The sequence below is a fragment of the Myxocyprinus asiaticus genome, chromosome 45 (assembly GCF_019703515.2).
Source record: "Myxocyprinus asiaticus isolate MX2 ecotype Aquarium Trade chromosome 45, UBuf_Myxa_2, whole genome shotgun sequence".
NCBI classification, from domain to species: domain Eukaryota; kingdom Metazoa; phylum Chordata; class Actinopteri; order Cypriniformes; family Catostomidae; genus Myxocyprinus; species Myxocyprinus asiaticus.
Genome location: NC_059388.1, coordinates 3890520 through 3910360, shown reverse-complemented (window position 1 = coordinate 3910360; position 19841 = coordinate 3890520).

Genomic DNA, 19841 nt, shown 5'->3' with positions numbered 1-19841 from the left:
CATATAAATAATGTATTTTGCACCTTACTATGTATTGGTATCTTTTGTTGTTACCTAATAAGTTCATTGTTAGGAAAACTGAACAGGCTATTAGGCAAGGGTAAGAAATCAACGAACAAAGGCTTAATACATACTTTATTATTCTAAACAAGTCCAATTTCAGTAATGAATATAAACACAAAGTAGACTGCAGCAAAATTGCATAATCCCTCCTTTTAATCTTACTAATATATTTTTGTTGCATTGTGACATAAATTATGAACTGGGGCATTTAATGTTTTTAATATAAGTATGAATATGTGTATTTATTAAGCATTTATAACATGTTATACTACTCACTATTTGATTAGTACTGGACGAAAGTTGCATGCTTTTATGCATGTTGTTATAATTGCAGAACAATGATTTATAATGCATTTATAAATTACTTATTAATCATTAATGAACCCTTAACAAAGGGAACATTCAAATATAATGTTACCGGCTAATTGAAAAATACACCTCTTGTAAAAGGTTTCATAGCTGCATCATTACACATTTGTAACACCTTCAGATATTTTTTAAAACACCTGTAAAATTAATATCTAAATTTTTAAAGACAATTTCACATTTTAAAGAAATTGTTTGGGATTTTTAGATAATTTTCCTCATTTTCATTAGGAGGTCCTATTAATAGCAATCAACACCATAAAAAAAACAAATTTGCTACTGCATTTTAATACATGTGTGATCTGTCAAATATGATTCTTATGTCAACATCATCAGCTGTCAACCCTGTCAGATTTTCTTTGATAGAAAGCTGACCATTTAAAAACATATTCTCAAATTTGATTTATTAATGTGAAAGTAAATATTTATAAGACATGACAGTACACGTTGTTATTATGTCTGGCGATTTGAAAAAATGTTGGAGATTACTTCAAAACATGAGTGCAAATGTTCCTTTAAACATTTTAAACAGATTCATCCAAAATAATTTCTTGATACACAAACAAGTTTCATCGAAGAACTCAAGAATCAGTGAAACAATTTAGGTCGAGTGTGGACAACAACCTTATCTCTGCCTCCTTCAAACAATTTAACTCTTGAAAATTGTTGTCTTTGTTTGCAAATGCGTGGCAGGCATGCTTAATCATATTATGGTAATTACAAATGAGAGACAAAAAAAGTAATTCGATGGCAGTTACCAACCCTTAAAATTCAATTTCCCATTTTTTTCCCATGCTCATTATTTTTGTTGACTTTGATGTCATGATCTAACACATAACGCTGGGCCACGTTTGCAATGCTTCGCCGTCCTGCTCGTAAGATTTTTTGCAACAGTGCCGATAGTTTTTTTAATTACTGCTTCAACATCTGTCCTCTGTGTGAAAAGTATTAGCTAGAAATACCTGTCACATTTCGATCTCCTCCCAACTTACACCGATGACAACAGATGTCAAAACAGCCCTATAAATATTAATGAACACCAGGTCAAACTGAACAAGTTTGCTCGGTGTTCTTTAACAATGTAGTAACAAATGATGAATAATAACAATTTCTATGAGAAACTATTGTGAGATACTTTGTTGATCCTGTGAATATGTTGTTTTATAATGTCAAATATTTCCTTGCATCCCAATTTAATTACGGTCCGCCCAAGTACCTTTGATAATTAAGTGATGAAAAAAGTGTTTGTAGTTGGTCAGTCCAACTGAGTCACACCTTCTGCAGACCATTTGATTTCAACTGAAAATGATGTCATTATCTACCATCATGTCGCTCAAAACTTGCATGACTTCATGGAACACAAATTTATTATGAAAATATCAAAGCTGGTAAATAAGAGTTAAAAATTACATCTAATAACATTACAATTTTACAAAGAACTACTTAGTTGTTTTTTTCTTTCGTCATCTTATCTAGGTCACCAAGTGAACCAGGAACACCACTGGTGCCCCCTTAAATAGGATTTGTCCTTAGTATGCAAGATTAGAAATGTTGCATCCTAAATCATATTATGTTGAAAATAGTATGACGGCAAAGGTGCTAATATACTTTTGTGATGGATCTTCGAAGTGTACATCTGTGCCAAAGAGGTCTAAAATACTGTAACCAAGTTACAGGGCTGTCAGAGTCTGTCTCCCTCATTTTCTTCATTTTCTTCAAGGACTCTTATTTTAAAGTTTCCCACTGGACTGCATTTCTCATAGTTCACTGCACTAATCACTTCCATCTGTTCCTTATTACCCTCACCTGTATTTCATTCCCTCATTTAGTTCTGTGTATAAATACCCTCTAGTTTCCTTCATCATTTGTCAGTCCTTGAAGTGTTGCTTTGTGAAGTGTTGCTTTAATGTTTAGATTTTGTATTTGTTCCACTCCAATGATTGTGATTAACCCTCTGGGGTCGACGGACACGCCGGCACGTCCTGCTGAATTTTTTCCGCATAACAACGGAAACAACTTAAAATACTCCGTCATTTTTGGGCATACAGATAAGTGTAAGACATCATTAGAAACTGTAAAGGGTCTACTTTTATTTGTGTACACTCACAATAACATCAAAACCTTGTGCTTTTGTAAAATAAAGAAAATAAACAGGGTGCACTTTCAGCCGTCTTTCTCCATGAGCATCTTTCTGAAACACGTCACAAAAATGAAGTGAAACTCTGCAAATACTTATCACACAAACATGAAACCTATGTCTAAAGAAAGCTTAAAATGTCTACTTTTAAATAAAACAATTCAAATATTCTCCTGCAATGTAATCTGTATGAAACAAAGCGATGTACAGTTTCTCCTGGCTCAGCTCATTATCGCTAATGTGATCCCACCCACCAACAGAGCGCGCTATTCATATGGTAATGTGCTGAGGCGATCAATGCAAATGTTTTCATCATCCGATTCATTCACTTTCCTGTGCGTTTGGAAGCTGGCACGCTACACAGGTGAGGAAGCACCTGGATAGTGAGGAAGAGTGGGAATCCGACGAGGAACGTTTGCATTTTGAAGAGCGCCTTGATCCAGCCGAGGATACAATTTTGGATGAGTAAGTCTTTACTTACATTAGTTGACATGATATATTTATATAAAATGTACACATTTTACTTGTTGGACTATTTCCAGACTTGCCAGCCAGTATTCAAAGTATTGAAATTTGAAATATGTCCTAATAGGCATGTTTTAGTTGCATTTAAATGTTGTTTCGGCTAAAGCAGGTATTTAAATTGTATGCTTTATGATATAAATATGATATGTAATATGATATAAAAATAATATGAATGTTTAGATTATATTTTAACTAGTGTTTATGCTGCCTCATTATCATCAACAAAGCTTGTGCTTGCAAATATCTGTTCGGGTGTAAATGTGTAAAATGTGCTGTAAATATGCCCATATTAGAAAATCAGCATATTAGAATGATTTCTGAAGGATCATGTGACACTGAAGACTGCAGTGATGATGCTGAAAAGTCAGCTTTGATCACAGGAATAAATGGCATTTTACAATATATTCAAATAGAAATGTTATTTTAAATTGTAAAAATATTTCACAATATCACTGTTTTTGCTGTATTTTGGATCAAATAAATGCAGCTTTGGTGAGCAGAACAGACTTCTTTTAAAAACATAAAACATCTTACTGATCTGAAACTATTAAATGGTAGTGTAGGTCTAAAGTTTTTAAGTAAAGTCTTTATGTAAAGAAAATGTATAGTCAAATTACTTCTTTTAACTTAAACTTGATTTTGTGAATAAGCTAAAAACATTCATTCTCACTCAGGGGAGGGGTCTTTCTCTCCTCAGGTGTGAATCATATCAATATTCATGATCATCCAGCCATATGGCCTTTCTAACACTAAAAGTGTCTTACAAAAGTTAAATGACTATATTGTTTTGTATGAATGAGTGATCAGGATGGTTTTCACATCATTTATAGCAAAAACTCTAGGCTACAAGATCCAGTCCTCAAAAAGTCCTATCAGTATGTGATATATGGCCTTATTTCAGTGACTTAAATTTTTTTTTTTTCAAAAACCATGCATAAACTTTATTTTCTCAAAAATACAAACATGTACATACATGTTGCTCACAGATTATTGTAGCCCAGTTTGTGCTGAATACAGTGTTATCAGACTTTAGCCATTAATATGTTTTTAAGCAATTGAAAAAAGCATAAATGTCAAGGCATGTCAAAACTTCTCCAGGGCCCAAAACACCCTCAGACCCCAGAGGGTTAAAGGAATTAAAGATTCCACTCCTGCGTCTCCTCTCTTCCTCTTCCATTCCTTGACACCCAATGTTACAGAAGGACTGACCCACAAGGAAATACGGATTTATTTACCTGTTTCTCTAAACGTCTTCCTCTATTCCAGCGATCCCTCTAATCCTCTTCTTCCACTCTTCCTGACCCACATGAGCATGGAGCCAACAAGGTTATTCATGGAGCTTTTCAAACAGGATCTCCCCCTCCTGGAATATTCAACAAAATTCTACCAACTCGCTGCTACAACCTCCATATCGGATATATACCTAAAGTCAATTTACGGTATGGGTTTAAATTTCCATTGACCTACAGTGCTTCCGGAGGCAGAGAATCTTTCCCTAGCGGATTATATTGTAGCTACACTTCTCATCCATCACCCCTCAATATCTTCCATTCCCAAGGCAACGTCTTCCATGGCCCCTGTCTCCATGCCTTCCATGGCCCGTCTCTGCACCTTCCACGCCCCCAATCTCCAAGGTATCTCCTCTCCATTCTATTCCCCTAAATAATTTTTTTTTGGGGGGGCTCATCCTCTCCATGTTCCGGTGTTCGATTCCCTGCCACAGTCAACGGTAGCGACCACGTTTAGCGAGCCAGTGCCCATGCCTGCCACGTTTAGCGAGCCAGTGCCCATGCCTGCCACGTTTAGCGAGCCAGTGCCCATGCCTGCCACGGTTAGCGAGCCAGTGCCCAAGCCTGCCACGGTTAACGAGCCAGAGCCAGTGCCTGTAGCCCCGACCGTCCCAGAGCCAGTGCCTGTAGTCTCTACCGTTCCCGTATCTATGCTCCCTGCTGGCCGGAAGAGGAGGAGAAGGAAAAGGACTCCTTCTCCCCAGTCTCTGCCAATGCTCACGACCACGGAGGTCGTTCCCCAGTCTCTGCCCATGCTCGCGACCATGGAGGTCATTCCCCAGTCTCTGCCCATGCTCCCGACCAAGAAGGTTATTCTTGGCAGCAGTGCTGCTTGTCATTGCTACTTGTATTTGTACATAACTTTATAAACATTTGTAATTTACCTCGCTGGATATCTTTGTACACATTTAATGTAATGAATTACGTAATTACATATTGTTTTGCAATAATATTGTGTAGAACAATCTATTTATTTTACACAATCACTGTTTCATTCATCAGATGTGCATTTTTAATATTTCGTTTTCACAAACTGCTCTGTTGGTCAAGATGAAAGCTTCCAGGGTCAGTGAAGACAGCAAAGGCCCTGTGTATGGTCCTGCCAATGACACGTATTAATTGAATATAAAGAGGTTCACCATTATTGCAGAGTGAAAAATAAGGAGACACATGAAAGCTGCGCTTTAGGGACATTCACCAATCAAAAGGAGGTCTGCTTACCAACATGTGTGGTATTATGCTAAAAAAATGCTGGGTTATTTTTTCTATCTATTCGCTGGGTTGAGCATTTTAACCTATCTTGCTATTTTCTCTGTTATCACTGGCATTGACTCAGCATTTTGGTTCCTTTGACTCAGTATGCAAGTGGAATATTTGACCCAGTGCTTGAGTTATCTCATCACGCTGCTTGTCCTCGAGCTGTTCAAACTCAAAGCCATAACGGTCGAGCAGAGGAAGAGTTGACTTTAGGCAGCAGATGTGTGAAGATGAGTAACGATGACTACTCCTTTTCGCATCGTGGCCGCATTACCACTTTGGGATGTGTGTTCATTTTCAAACATTCAACAGTCCATTGTCAACTTCTCCTCACTTATTGAAGTGCCATTTTTTTCTGAGTATTATGAAAAGCGTAGTTAATTGCGACTTTTGTTGATATTATACAGGTAGTTTACACTAAACTTGTAACATTTTTTGGTCAGGAGTACATGCTGTGAATTATACAGCATGTTGTTCTTATTCCCTCATTATTCTGGAAACAACATAGTACAGTACCTGTGAATAAATGGTTTGCATGCAGCAAAACAAAGAGAGAGGATGAGCCAAACCAAGTTTAAGACTTGTGTGTGCATTCCATGAGTTATTTATCATTAATATGTACTTATGATTTAGTTGCATGTATGTGAGTTTATTTTCAAGTGAGTCAGCGTGTTTTTGCTCATTTCATGAATGTTTGTTAACACGTGTGCTGTCAAATTGAAAATTGTATTGATAGAAGTGTTTGTATGTTATAATTTTGATTCAATGTTGTCTAGTGTGTTAGATATTCTGATGTAAATCACCAGAATTGATGTGAGCCAATGATGGTTAGTGATAGATGGCTTATTCATATGTCAGTATGACAATACATATGTGGCATGGGGGGGCGTGGTCATGTGTCGGTCTGCGGGGGAGCGAGATTGGTAAGGCTCGTCACCTGTCTCCTGATTCCTCCATTGCCCCGAACAAAGAGCTTTTTACAGTGGTGCCGAGAACCCGGCTTTGGAGGAGAATGCTGCTATGGAGTCTTCACCACTGGGCGAAGTCTTCAAGACCCTCACCAGTATCCAGCAGTCCCAGCACCAAGCCCTCATGGAGGTACACTGGGAGCAGGAACAACGTTTTCAAGTCCTGCTCCAGGTACAAGCGGAGGACCTGCAGGTGCTCTGGAGCCTGATCGCCAGGGAGGGGGCTGGCGCTGCGACCTCCTCAGAGCCTGTCCCACCGGTGGCCCTTACAAAAATGGGGCCAAATGACAATCCGGAGGCCTTCCTCGACCTGTTTGAGCAGACCGCAGAGGTTTGGAGGTGGCCTCCCGATCAGTGGGCGGCCCACCTGTTGCCCCTGCTCTCCGGGGAGGTACAGCTGGTGGCACAACAACTTCCCGCCACCAGCCTCCTGGATTACAATCACCTGAGGAAGACCATCCAGCAACTGGTCGGTCGGACCCCGGAGCAGAGTCGGCAGCTCTTCCGCTCTTTGAGCTTCAGGAAGGACGGCTGCCCGTTCACTTTCCATGACGACTGCCGGAAATGGTTGCTGGTGGGGGGAACCCGCAGTGTAGTGGAAGTCGTCGATCTGGTGGTACTGGAGCAGTTCGTCTCCCAACTCCCCTGAGGCATGTCCGAGTGGGTCCAGTGCCACCGCCCAGCACTGTTCGAGGAAGCCGTCCAGCTGGCAGAGGACTACATGGCGGCATTCTCAGAAGGCGGCGAAGCAGTCTCTTCTTCTCTCTCTTCTCTCCGGCTTTAAAAATCTATTGAGGGTAATGTGTGTGGTGTGGATGGGTCCTGCAAAGTAGTGGCGCAGGGTGTGACGTGCGATACTATGGCTGGTGAGGTGGTGCCAAGGCCGTCAACGTCGGCTCTGTGTCAGGATGACGCAGAAGAGGGAATTCCCATTCTCAGGGGCTTCCCTGAGGGGGATTTCCCTCTGGAGCAGTCACGTGATGAGTCCCTCAGGCACACCTTTGATCAAGTGAATCCATGATCAACAGCTCCAGCCCGGTGTTGCGCTCACGTACCCGTACTTTTCTATTATTAAAGAGCGGTTGTATCGAGTGACGCAGGACACTCAAACCAAAGAGAATACAACTCAGCTGTTAGTACCAAAGAGCCATCGGGAAATACTCTTCCAGGCGGCTCACTATAATCCAGCTGTATAATGGCCCATTTCTTTTGGCCGGGCATTCACGGGGACGTTCGCAAGTGGTGTGCGGCGTGCCGTGAATGTCAGTTGGTGAATCCACCGGCTACCCCAAAAGCCCCATTGCGCCCACTGCCATTGATCGAGATCCCCTTCGAGAGAATTGGTATGGATCTCGTCGGGCCATTAGAGCGGACTGCATGCGCCCATTGCTTTGTATTAGTTCTGGTGGACTATGCAATGCGATATCCGGAAGCAGTGCCCATGCGCAACATCTCAGCACGTAGTGTTGCGGAGGCACTCTTCAAAGTTATCTCCCGAGTGGGGATTCCAAAGGAAATCCTCACTGATCAAGGCACAACATTCATGTCATGTACACTTTGCGAACTATATGAATTATTAGGCATTAAGTCAATTCGCACCAGCATTTATCACCCGCAAACCGACGGGTTGGTCGAACGATTTAATAAGACCTTAAAAAACATGATTCATAAGTTCGTATATGAAGATGCTAAAAACTGGGATAAGTGGCTCGAACCCCTGCTGTTTGCAGTACGAGAGGTCCCGCAAGCCTCCACCGGGTTTTCCCCATTTGAGCTACTGTATATGCACCGGCCGTGCGGCGTGCTTGACGTCATATGGGAAGCTTGGGAGGAAGGTCCTTCGAATAGTAAAAATAAAATTCAATGCATTCTTGACCTTGCAAAACTCCACACTTTGGGGAAGGTAACACAGGAGAATTTGCTCCAAGCGCAAGAACGTCAACACCGACTGTACGACAGGGGCACTTGACTACGGAAATTCGCACAGGGAGATAAAGTGCATGTATTGCTGCCCACCTCGAGCTCCAAATTACTCGCAAAATGGCAAGGACCCTTTTGAGGTCACATGACGAGTCTGAGATCTCGATTATGAGGTTAGGCGAACAGATAGGGGAGGGGCACGACAAACCTACCACCTCAACCTCCTCAAACCATGGAGGGAGGCGGTACCTGTAGCCTTGGCGACGGTAGTTCCAGAGAGGGCGGAGCTCAGGCCAGAGGTATCTCCCAAATCCATTTTATTCACCCCTTGCGGAGACCACCTGTCACTGTCGCAGCTTATAAATATTGCCAGGTTGCAAGCGGAATTCATGGACGTGTTTTCACCACTACCCAGTCGCACGAACCTCATAGAGAACCATATTGAGACCTTCCTGGGGGTGGTGGTTTGTAACCACTCCTATCGTCCTCCTGAACACAAGAAAAAGATTGTTCAGGAAGAATTAGAGGCAATGCTCGAAATGGCCATAATACAAGAGTCGCACTGCGATTGAGCAAGCCCGGTAGTTCTGGTACCGAAGAGTGACAGCTTGGTCCGCTTCAGTGTTGACTACCGGAAAGTGAATGCGGTGTCAAAATTGGACACTTATCCAATGCCGCAAATTGATGAGTTAATCGATTGGTTGGGTGCGGCTCAATTTTTCTCGACGCTGGACTTAACGAAGGTTATTGGCTGATCCCTTTAACTCCAATATCCTGAGAAAAGACAGCTTTGTCCACACTGTTTGGATTACACCAATTTGTGACTCTTCCGTTCGGTTTGTTCAGAGCCCCGGCCACGTTTCAGTGCTTTATGGACAAGGTCCTCAGACAGCACCCTATGCCGCCACATATCTAGACGACATCATAATTTACAGTAATGATTGGCAGCTGCATATGCAACATCTGAGGGCTGTCCTGAGAGCACTGAGACAGGCGAAACTCAAGGCCAACCTGAAGAAGTTTTGCAATTAGGCGGGAGGAAGTTAGGTATCTGGGGTTCCACTTGGGTCATGGGCAGGTGCGTCCACAGGCTGACAAAACCACAGTGATCGCAGCCTGCCCGGTGCCCAAGATCAAAAAGAGGGTAAGGCAGTTTTTGGGGCTGGCTGGCTACTACCGAAGGTTTGTGCCTAGTTATTCTGATGTCACCAGTCCGTTGACTGACCTTATTAAAAAGGGGGCTCCCGATCTGGTCCAGTGGACAGAGTCGTGCCAACAGGCCTTCCTTAAGGTAAAGTCCACACTGTGTGGGGGGCCGCTTTTACATGCATCTGATTTCTCTCTCCCCTTTATTTTGCAGACTGATGCATCTGACAGGGGGCTGGGCATGGTGCTCTCGCAGGAGGTGGGGAGGAGGAAGGCCATTGATATTTATTAGTCGCAAGCTATCTTTCAGGGAGACAAAATATAGTACCATCGAGAAGGTGTGTCTTGTGATTAAGTGGGCTGTTCTGACCCTCCGCTACTACCTGCTGGGGCGGGCCTTCACCCTCTGTTCTGATCACGCTCCTCTGCAGTGGCTCCACCGCATGAAGGATCACCCGTTGGTATCTGGCTCTCCAGCCCTTTAAGTTCAAGGTGGTCCACAGACCGGGGGTGCAGATGGTTGTGGCTGACTTTCTCTCCAGGAATGGGGGGGGGGGGGAGTAGGCAGGCCGGATGTTGCCCTGGCCTGAGTCAGCAGTGGGGGCATGTGGCATGGGGGGCATGGTCATGTGTCGGTCTGCGGGAGAGGGAGAGCGGTAAGGCTCATCACCTGGCTCATAATTATCTCTAACACCTGACTCTCATTATAGCGATGGTGGAGGGAGGCTTAAAAGGCACGCCAGAGCATCAGAGAGGGAGAGAGAGTGACCAGAAATCTACCACAGACAGAGCTTCTGAAAAAATATTACCTTTATGTTCATGTATATGTGTGAAAAAGAGCAAACTAAAGAACTGACCTTGAACCTGCTTCGTTGTCTCCTGACTCCTCAGTTGCCCCAAACAAAGAGCTTTTTACAATATAGTTATAGCTCTGATTGCAAATGATTCATTGTTTATTGGTGATGTTATTCATTCTTATTTTGACAAATTATTGACATTTGAGTTTGTATTGTTTTGCTTTACTTGAATTGCATTGTAATATTTTTTTCCTCTGTTTGTACAGACCACACACCCCGAAGCCTTAATATCCATCATATATGTACTTCAGCTGTACATCCAAGCCATCTATAGTCTAGTTTCCATCCAATTTTCGTGCTGTTTTATTATTGACAAAGTGAAAATGCGTTAAAAAAATTGCCATCTTCAGCCTGTTTCCATTCAAATGGCCTTTTATCAATAAAAATGGTGTTAAAAGAACACTTCGTCGCATAGGTTTTGGTTTATTTCAAAAGAAATCTGCCCTTTGTACGTTTCCGTACAGAAATGTTTGTATATCGCTAATTGTGTACCTTTCACCTCCCAGATGTCCCTAATTTTTTCCCCCTGACGTTTTGCTAAAATGGGGAGAGTACTGACACAATTAATTGAAATTAGTCAGCTTACTGTCATTATAATTTCATAAGTAAATGCAATCAGAAGAGGAGGAATTGCAATCAAAAGGGAGCAATTGCCCTTTTGATAGGACTGTAACATTGGTCCTGATGTTGTGCTTATCACAGGTTGCCACCGGTTCCAACCCGAAAGTGAATCGTCATGGCCCTGTTCAAGCTGGCAACCTGCACAAAGTAGTGGGGGAAACTTTCGGTCTTATTATAGGACCATCCATCGATGTGTATATGCTGTGTGCACAGCTATTATAGAAAAATTGATGCAGTGTAATATCAGGGTTTACATATGATACATTCCTGATATTCAATAGGCTATTTTGAACAATCACCTAATCTAAAGCATTGCCATCACAACTGCATTATGTCCCGCATATTTGTCCAGCAACTTTTAACGACCAACTGAACTTGATTGTCATCTAAAATTAATTTGAACATCATAATGCAATTTATATTTTCTGAAGAAGCTCAGCAAATGCGATCCGAGGTAAAGAGGGTTCGATTTAAAATATTTAAACGTTTTAAAATGTTCAAAAGCTGGTTTTCTGGAAGTGAACTCCGCATTGGACAAATTGTTCTGACAGTTTATAGTCTTGAAAAAAGTGTAGAACATTCTGAGAATGTCATTCAGCCGACATTTTCATCTACAGAACTGGGTAAGGCTAATTTAAGTTTGTGTAAAGAAAAGGCAATTATATAGGCCTAACAATATTATTTTTTCATTTGATAATGAGTTGTTTTTTTAAAATTATTATTTAATGCTTTATTCATTTGGTAATTTATTTAATTGAATACAGGGAATTTTGCCAGCATTTTTTCAAAAGCTAAACAATAATTTTATAGAATTGGGCTATGTTAGTATTTATGTTAGTATAAATTGTCTTTCAAGGATGTATACCTTGTCGTCATGATTAACACAGGCTAACGATTGGGGTCAATTCTTCATGTGACACTATATTTTTGCGTTAATGCCAATTTTCTCGACAAAAAGTTTTTCCAAACCAGTCATGTCATGTCAAGTCTAGTCTAGTCTAGTCTATGCCAAGCCAAGTTTATGTTATGTCAAGTTCATATTTATGTTTAATTCATGTTTGTAGTTAGGGTTTTTTGGATACATGTTGGAATAAATTTGCACGTGGGTTCTTTACACCATCATCATCATCTTTGTCATTGCCTGTGCCAGCACCAACGTTACAGATGTTACAGAGAGAATGTTACATCAGATGTGTATGCCTTTCTTTTATCTGCAGAACACAAAGATTTTTAGAAGAATATTTCAGTTCTGTAGGTCCATAAAATGCAATTAAGTGGTGACCAAAATGTTGAAGCTCCAATGTATAAGTGATGAATATGATAAGTGTGGGTGAGAAATATTTAAGCCCTTTTTTACTTTCTCCACTTCATCCACTTCTTTTTTTTATGGTGATTTACATTCTTCATGCATTTTGCCACCCACTGGGCAGGGAGGATAATTTATAGTAAAAAAAATACTTAAATATTTGTCTGTTTCTCACCCAAACCTATCATATCACTTCTGAAGATATAGATTTAACCACCAGAGTTGTATGGATTACTTCTATGCTGCCTTCATGTGCATTTTGGAGCTTCAAATCGTTGGTACCAATTCACGTGCATTTTGAAGACCCACAGAGCTGAAATATGCTTCTAAAAATCATTGTGTGTGTTCTGCAGAAGAAAGAAAGTTATACACATCTGGGATGGCATGAGGGTGAGTAAATGAAGAGAGAATTTTCATTTTGGGGTGAACTATCCATATATATATGTATTTATATTTATTTATTTGGAACTTTGTGATTTGAACTTTTTTTTTATTAATTTTTTTTTTCTTTTTTGTAAACAATAAGCATTAAACACTAAAATTCAACAATACATTTTTGCTGCAGAGGACTAAATAATTGTTAATTAATAAATGTAAGCCTTTGTGTTAAGGCATTAATAAATGTATTTAATTACATTTGTCTATTTATTTATGTATTTGGAATTTTGTGTGAACTTTTTGGTATTATTTGTAATTAATAAAATTACCTCAGTGTTGTTATTACTGTCATTATTATTATTATTATTATTATTATTATTATTATTATTGTCATTATTTTCTAAAATGAGTAACCTTCAATCTGTAGTCATTTTAACCCAGCATTGTGTCAAAAAACAACCCATCACACTGGTCAGATATAACCCAGGGTGTGTTCTGTTCTATATTTACCCAGCACTGGTCATTTTTAACCCAGCATTTTTCAGTGTTCACAACACGTGGTGTGGGCGAGAGCACCTTTGGGTGAAAGAGAGGAAGAGGAGACAAGGATGTGGAGCCAATGTAACGGTTGTCAGCTGGCAGGTAGCTGTGCAGTGTGTAAATCTCACTCCTCTGTCCTCAAGAGGCGCACTAGCAACTGACGCTAGAGGCTGTAGCCTTTAGCCTCCTCGTTAGCACACCCATGACGGAGAAGAGGTTCGAATCCAGCTTGGAGCGGGTCGAGCAGGACCGGTTACACCAATATATACAGACAATTTCCATGCATGGCAGCAAGTTATTTACTTATTAAATGATCATAAAGTGTTGCTATAGGTATTTAAATTGTATTACATGTAATTTTGCAATTGTCCTGCAGGTGTCTGCATAAGTCTGTCCTTACGGTGTTCTTAAAACTCTATGATACTCCAGAGCACTCGTAAATCTACAAGCATTTTCAAGTACTGCTTAAGTTACGATGACTTTTGGAAACAGGCCGCAAAACTAAGACGAATCATAGGATGGATTCTACGATCTACTTAGGCTTATGATGCTTTTGGGAAATGAGGCCCAGGTCGTATAGAATCACGTTACAATACATACAAAATTATGCTTACAAGGCTCGTTGTTCTTATTGTGGCAGTTTCCTGGTGAAATAAACACTTGAGGTGCTTCAACAATAATTACCTTCATTTACTTTCACACAAATCATGAGAAAAAACAACTTTCACCAGTTCTTAAACACTTTTCATTCTGTTCCACACACAATGCTATCTTATGACATCCAAAAAAATTTACTAAAGCGCATGACTTGTTGCATTATGTAACCAACTTTGATTGTGATCACATTGTACCCTAGCTCAACTAAGAGAGCACCGCACTTGCGATTCAAAGGACCGTGGTATGAGTCCTAAAGAACACGCTTGACACGAGTTGACACGTGAGTAGAAAGTGTCATCACAAAATGACATGGTTGCTTCAGCAATTGTGTTTTTCATCTCAAATTATATTTTTATATCAATTTATTTAGGTTTAAAGTTTAGGGTAGGCCAGAAATTAATGGGAGCTCGAGGCAAAAATGCTACTGAAATTGACAAAAATGCCCTGGAAATTCAAAGTAAGGGGACAAAAATTATCCCCGCAATGAGTTCCTGTTGTTTTATAAATAACATCTGACATAGTTATAAATACATACAGTACATCGCAATCTTCATTTGAATTTTTTCTGAACATTATTATCAATATACCAAGTGTTCACTTCTGTTACTCCACATCAGTTTGGTGTCATGCTAAATTCCATGACTGGTTGCTCCTGTCATTCAAAATAGACAGTAATAGTGAGTAACACTATACTCTGCTATACTTCCCTGCTCATTGGCCCATCTCACTGATGCTGCTATCTGTCTGTCTGAAAAGCCTCCTCATTTGCTAGAGGCAAACAGTGTGTGAGGGATGGAAGTTATATATTTAGCAAGTCAATCAGGTATGAGAAATCAGACCACAACAACCCAAATGCAAAAACAGAAAAATGGTTTGAAACTTTCATTATTCCTTTTTTCTGGTTATTACATTGATAATTTTTTTTATTTTATGATTAACATTTTTTTATTGGTTCAACCATTAAATATCAATAGCAGAACACACATATACAGAATCAATATATAACCACCATTACCCCCCCCCCCATCCCCCACCCCAATCCCCCACCCGACCCCAACATCACCCCAGTGGTCACACAACCATAGACACACAACAAAAATGTATTAATTAATTACAAAAATAAAATAAATAAAACAATCCCTACACCTCTCTCTCCACTGTCCCTCCCTGAGAGCCCTCCAAAAAAGACAGATATCTGCCCCACTTCTTCACAAACACGTCCAGACTCCCCAGTCTTCTGGATACCCCCTCCTCAAGAACTGCCACTCTGGCCATCTCTGAACACCACTCCCGAAAAGGGGGCGCTCCAGTTGACTTCCAACTCCTCAAAGTGATCTGTCTGGTGATCATAACAATAGTTAGGATCCAGTTTTTCATGTGCTTATTCTCCAAATGAATGACTGCCCCATCTCCCAAGATACAGAGTCTGGGGCAAAATAAAATTTGAGAGGCCAAAACCTTGCACATAAAACTCTGAATCCTCATCCAAAATTCTTGCATCTTAACACATCCCCAAAACACATGGTTTGTGTCTCCATCCTCTGATTGACATCGCCAGCAGGTGGGTGTGTCTTTAAGACCAAGCCTATGCAATCTAGAGGGGGTCCAATAGACTCTATGTCAAATCTTAAATTGCATGAGGCGAACCCTTGTGTCTCTGGATGCAGATTTGACATTTTTTAGAATCCCAGCCCACTCTCCCTCCTCCAATACCAAATTTAGATCTTTCTCCCATAATCTCTTAAGAGAAGTTGAAGTTCCGTCTCCCAGACTCTGAATTAGTAGGGAGTAACACACCGATGCCTCATGACCTTTTCCAAAAGCAGTAATCACCACTCCCAGTGTATCTGCCACTTTAGGAGGGTGTAAACCACTCCCAAAAACAGTACAGAGCAGGTGGCGCAGCTGTAAATACTTATAGAACTGAGATCTAGGAATCCCAAAAAGTTTAACCAAATTTTGAAAGGATCTCAACACTCCATTCTCATATAGGTCACTGAGTGTAGTAACCCCCCTCCCAATCCACTCTGACCAGCAAAAAGGGGACTTGCTGATGCATAGTTTGGGGTTCAGCCATATGCTCGAGGCAACATTTCAAAAGATGTCAGAATTAAACAGTCTGGACACTTTTGTGCATACCGAGTTCAAGTGCAAGATAACGGGATGTAACTTAGCTTCTCTGATTAATTTGATAGAAAGGCTCTGCAGTGGCGAAATAGGGGCAAGAACTTCCTGTTCTATACAGAACCAGGGAGGGGCTCTCTCAGGTGGAAGCAACCAGTGAGCCAAATGTCTGAGACCGAATGCATAATAATAAAATAAAATCTTGGGTAGGCCTAGCCCACCTTTGTCAATCGGCCTATGTAACTTATTGAAATGTAATTTGGGATGCTTACCATTCCAAATGAAGGACTTCGCTATGCTATCAGATTGCTTGAAATAAGAGAGGGGGACATCTACAGGGAGAGACTGCAGTAAGTAATTGAATTTTGGAATACAATTCATTTTAATAACATTAACCTTCCCAATCATAGATAAATGTAATGAAGCCCACCTGCCCACATCACTCGAAAACCGTTTTATGAAGGGGTCAAAATTAACTCTAACTAAATCACACAAATCTGCTGGAAATAAAATACCCAAATACTTAATGCCCTGTTTGGGCCACTGGAAAGCACCTGGCTGGAAAGCCGTTTCTGGGCAGTATGCTGTCAGTGCCAAAGCTTCGGATTTAGACCAATTGACTCTATATCCTGAAAATTAGAAAAGGAATTAATAATTCTGTGGAGGCAAGGCATAGATCTACTGGGGTCAGAGACAAATAATAAAATATCATCTGCGTAAAGTAAGAGTTTGTGCGTTATACCTCCCGCCACCACCCCTGGAAAATCATCCTCCTTTCTTATCGCTGTTGCTAATGGTTCCAGAGCAAGACAAAACAATAATGGTGAAAGAGGGCAACCCTGCTGGGTGCCCCTATCCAGAGTAAAATAATCTGAAATTAGTCCATTTGTTTGTACCACCGCTACTGGATGTCTATAAAGTAACTTAATCCATCCAATAAATGTACTCCCGAACCTGTATATTTCCAAAACCTTAAAAAGATAATCCCATTCTACCATATCAAATGCCTTTTCGGCGTCAAGTGAGATGGTAGCGACCGGAGATTTTTCATTCGCTACTGACCACATGATATTGATGAGAAGCCTAATGTTATCAGAAGAGCTAAGGCCCCAAATAAACCCCACCTGATCTATATGTATAAGAGATGTCATAACTTTACTTAATCGATTAGCCAGAATTTTTGACAAAATTTTAATCTAACTGGATCAGGGAAATTGGACGGTAACTTTTACACTCGCTTGGATCTTTGTCCTTTTTAAGAATCAGACTGATCCGGGCTTGTGTCATGGTTGGCGGAAGCTTTCCATTCTTTAATGATTCAGTATAAACTTCTAGTAAAAGTGGAGCCAGTTCTGTAGCATAAGATTTGAAGGCCCCGGAGCCTTGCCTGTAGTTAAGGCCTTGATAACCTCGCCAAGCTCCTCCAAGGTTATCTCAGAATCAAGAGAATATTTTTTGCTCAGTCGTCAGTTTAGGGAGATCTAGTGGTTCCACAAAGTTTCTAATATCTTCATCAGTAGACGAAAACGTGGAACTATAGAGATCAAAGTAGAATTCTTTAAAAGCATTATTAATATCAATGGGCGAGGTAAATATTTCACCACCAGCAGATTTCACTGAGGGAATGGTAGAAAAATACTCTCTCTGCTTTATATATCTAGCCAAAAGTTTTCCTGCTTTGTCCCTCGACTCAAAGTACGACTGTCTTGCCCTGAATAACCAAAACTCCACCTTCCGCGACAAAATAGTATTATATCTGTATTTCAATCGAGTCAATTCTCCGAGGCCATCGGATGACAAATGGCACTTCAGCTCTGCTTCGGCATTTTTAATATTTCCTTCCAACTCCACGAGTTCTCGTGCTTTGGATTTTTTGATGAATGAGGCATACTGTATGATCCGACCCCTAAGAACCGCCTTAAGTGCCTCCCAAGCCATGCCCACAGTGGATACTGAGGACCAGTTGGGCTCCATATAAACATTGATTTCAGTCTTTAACATTTGTTGGAAATCAGGATTTTGCAAAAGGGACACATTAAGGCACCAACTATATGATTTCTTTTTCTCCGTATGTGGCACCACCTCTAAACTCACCAGGGAGTGATCTGAGACTAAGATATTTCCAATTGAGCAATCCACAACAGATGAAATGAGGGACTTGGATATCAAAAAAAAAAAAAAAATAAAATAAAAAAAAAAATCTATTCTAGAATAAATCTTATGGACTGTTGAAAAAAATGTAAAGTCTCTAACAGATGGGTTCAAAAGTCTCCAAATATCCGTAAGACCAAGATTTTTACACATCCTGTGAAGCGTCAATGTTGCTCTAGGGGGTTTACACACTTTTGCTTCACTGTGATCAAGGACTGAATCCATCAAAAGATTAAAGTCTCCTCCCAATATTATATCATGAGGGGTGCCAGCGACTTGCAACATCCCTTCAAGATCTATAAAAAGCCCTGATCATTAGCGTTAGGCGCATAAATATTAGCCAAAATCAACCTTTGCCCCTGAATTTCAGCTAAAACTATAATGACTCTTCCTAATTTATCTTCAACCTGTTTGAGACATTTGAATTGTAGATGTTTATTAATCAATATAATGACTTCCTTGCTCTTACTTGAGCAAGCACTAAATAAAACATGTCCACCCCATAGCATCCCAAATGTTTACGCTTCCCGCGGGGAGAGATGTGTTTCTTGAAGAAACACTATATCATATTTCTTACGTTTAAGAAAAGTAATAACCTTCCTTCTTTTTATGGGGTGCCCCAACCCATTCACATTCCATGTGGAGAGAGATAGTACACTTGTAACAACTGTAACACAAGTAACAACTGACATATTGATATAATAAAAAAAAATAAACTGTGTGTCAAAAACAAAATTATACAGACCACATTCCCCATTAGTGAAACAATCAAACCCCGAACTTCCCCTCGAACGAAACAAACAGAAAAAAGAAAAATGTGCGCATTAACCCCGCGCAGGACAGTGCCAACTGGCGACAATCCCTCTAAACTCAAAAGGTCCATGAACGCCCTCGAGCCCCCACAACAACTTTGCCAACGGATTGCTCAATTTCACCTCACAAATTTGTGAGGCAAAATTACATAACAGAAAATATTTTGCAAAATAAACCCAGCCAATAGGAAGAATGAACACAAAGAATGTGTAGATTCATTCACAGAACTGTCTCAAAGGTGTGATCTTCCACAAAACAAATTCCAGCTGATAAAAAAACCATTCAGATTCCTCGGACAGACAAACGAATGATCAGTGAGCCAGCTGTTATGAGTTCAACGGATGACGTAATCATTCCAATGTCCCGTAAAAAAACTCAACAAAACAAACTACAGCCAGCAGGAGGAATAAGCACGAAGAACGAACAGATTAATCCACAGCTGTTCCAAAGGAGTGTTATTCAACAGAACAAGCTCCAGCCGCTAGGCGGAGCCAACACAAAAAGAAACAAAACCGGCATCCTGGTTCCCCGGATGTTCGAGTCAATTCACTCGGAGGTCACATAAAAGTATAAACCATGACTTACATAATCCGTCAACTTTATAAAAGACATCCTTTGTGTGAGCATGTAGATATTTTGCGGCCATCCGTAGTGTCCACTCTCAAACTGGCTGGGAACTTCCATGCAAAAGTAATCTTCCGTCAATGCAAAAGTTTCTTTAAG